We start from the raw sequence: 2,743 nt of genomic DNA on the forward strand, positions 1-2,743 counted from the left end.
CTAGGAACCATGAGTTTGTAGGTTTGGTCCCTGCCCTTGCTCAGTGGGTTAATGATCCGGCGTTGCCATGAGCTGTGGTATAGGTTGCAGACAAGGCTCGGATCCTGCGTTGCTGTGGCTCTGACGTAGGCCAGTGGCTACAGCTTCAATTGGACCACTAGTCTGGGAACTGCATATGCCACAGGAGCGGCCCAAAGACATAGCAAAAAGACAAAAAAAAAAAAAAAAGAATGCTACCAAGTTGGGAATGGAAGCAAATGGTAGAATAGAAGAACATGGAGCTTATCTCCCTCAAGTACATCAGAAATACATCTTTATGAGGAACAATTTTCACAGAATACCTACTGAACACTGGCAGAAGATCTCTTAAAACCAAAATTGCAAGAAAGATCAGCATGTAACTGAGTTGGATGAAAGAACAAAAAAGAGTTAAGATGGGACCTGTGGGAGTCCCCTTGTGAATTTATTTTTTCATGTACATGTTATCTTTTTGTTTTCTTCCTTTTATCTTCATCTCTTCATCTGAATGTAAATAACTATGATCAGTGTTTGTCTGTATCTGTGTGTGTAACGGTGCTGGTGTTAGGGAGGTTTGGATTAGATGAATGAACATTGGAATCAAGACATTTTCACTCACTTTGGCCTTTCTCATCCATGGTATGATGATGTTGAGGTACGAGTATACACTGAACTTTGTCATGCCCCAGAAAGTAAAAATAATGAAAAAAAGTCATGTTATTTTACCAAATTTATTTCAAAATAAACTTTCACCAAAGAACATTGTTAGAATCAATAAATTTCTTCTACTTAAAGAATGAGAAACCTTGGCATTTATCTTGCCTGTGCACTCAAAAATATTGTCATAATCTTAAATTTGATTTATGTTATTCCTGCAATAGTCAGACATTACATTGTATATCTGCACAGAATCAGCCAAACCATGAATCAGTTAGTAGTCAGGCCAAGCCCACAATTCACATTTTGCGTTCTGAATAAATTCTGACATGCCATAACTTTCTCATAGCATTCTTCACTTCTGCATTCCTCAGGGTGTAGATGAGTGGATTGAGAAAGGGTGTTCCAATAGTATAAAATATTTCCACCATTTTGTCAATGGGGAATGTGGTTGGGGTGTGTGTGTATATAAATATACATGGACCAAAAGATAAGCCAACTATAATGACATGGGAAGTGCAAGTGGAGGGAGCTTTTTCCCTCCCTTCTGCACTGTGGTTTCTCAGTGAATGCATGATGACAATGTATGAGATCATCAGTACTACAAAACTGCTTGCACAAAGAGCCCCAATATTAAATGCCACCAGGAGATTCATCACATAAATATCCATGCAGGCAAGTTTCAACAAGGGCTGCATATCACAGCAATAGTGATCAATCAAATTGGATCCACAGAAAGGTAATCACAAGGCCAGGATAACCTGAGCCATAGAATATATAAAAGACCCTATCCATGCAACAACAATCAGGATGATTCAGACCTGGCGCCTCATGATAGTTGGGTAATTCAAGGGCTTGCAGATGGCCACGTGGTGATCCATGGCCTTGAGAATGAGGACAAAGATCTCCATGCATCTGAATAAATGCAGTGCAAAGACCTGAGTAAGGCACTCATTGTAAGATGTGATTTTCTTTTTAGACAGAGAATCTGCAATTAGTCCAGGGGCTATGGAAGTTGAAAAGCAGGCATCAACCAAGGACAAATAAAATAGGAAGAAGTACGTGGGGCTCCCACGTGTTTGGCTAGACTTGATGGTCACAGTAATAAGCAAATTGCCCCCCAGAGTTCCCACATAGAAAATGAAGATCACAAACACCATTTTTTGCTTTTTAGGATCCTGTGTCAATCCTAACAGGATGAACTCAGTCATACTGTTGTTTTGCTGCATTGTTTCACTCAATGAGGAGAAATAACTGTTTAGACAAATCTACAAAGGAGAAAGGAAAGAAAAATTATGATATGAATACTATGGTTGGTGGCCAAATATATACACATGAATGTGGAAATGCCACTTTCTAATGGGTACTTATTTCCTACTGTGTCCCAATTTTATCTGAACAAGATGGAAATCATAATACTTATTCAACCATTTTCCAAGCTTGTATATGTAAATAATGATATAAGAAATAGAAAAACAATGAAAAAGTCACTGATTCTTTAGACAATGAAAGTATTATTATTTTTTATTTGGCATATGTGAATAACTTTTCCAGCTGAAGGTTTTCTTTTCAGTTTTTATCAAGGACATAGCAATATTAGGGCTTCCTGTTGCAGCAGTAGAGAAAATTTTTCCATAACTTACTCCATGTGTTTTCACATCTTGAATAAAGCACACAGCGATAAAATACTCTTCAAGAAAATATTGTATTGAGGAATAATTGTCTAAATATTTCAGAGTGTCAGTAATAATAAAACATAAGCATGCACACACACACAGGATAGAAGGTAGGTTATAGAGAAAGAAACAAACATAAATTTTTATCAATGAATGCCAAGCCAGTGTTCCAGCCCATCATGAGATTTATTTGAATCTATTACTTTAAGCTTATGTTTTTACTTTACTTCTCAAAACTTTCTTGTTGTTTACAATTTTAAGTTCAGCTTCTGTTATTAGTAGGAGCCCCTATTTAAAATTATATTATGTTGTCCAAAGTTAAATGTATCCCCTTTTTCATTATTTATTGGTCTTTCAATATATTTTCTTATGACACAGGGGCTCACTAAAGG

The 2,743-nt window shown here is 36.9% G+C and overlaps 1 pseudogene; it reads right to left on the reverse strand.

Moving 5' to 3' along the window:
• Positions 1-974: 974 nt before the first annotated feature.
• On the reverse strand, positions 975-1,904 carry LOC146406260 (olfactory receptor 4C11-like; annotated as a pseudogene).
• Between the last annotated feature and the right edge of the window lie 839 nt (positions 1,905-2,743).

This window comes from Sus scrofa, chromosome 1, assembly GCF_054392235.1.
Source record: "Sus scrofa isolate SSC_HxYL_T2T_F1_AM1 chromosome 1, Sscrofa_HxYL_maternal_Yorkshire_Landrace_v2.0, whole genome shotgun sequence".
Classification (NCBI taxonomy): domain Eukaryota; kingdom Metazoa; phylum Chordata; class Mammalia; order Artiodactyla; family Suidae; genus Sus; species Sus scrofa.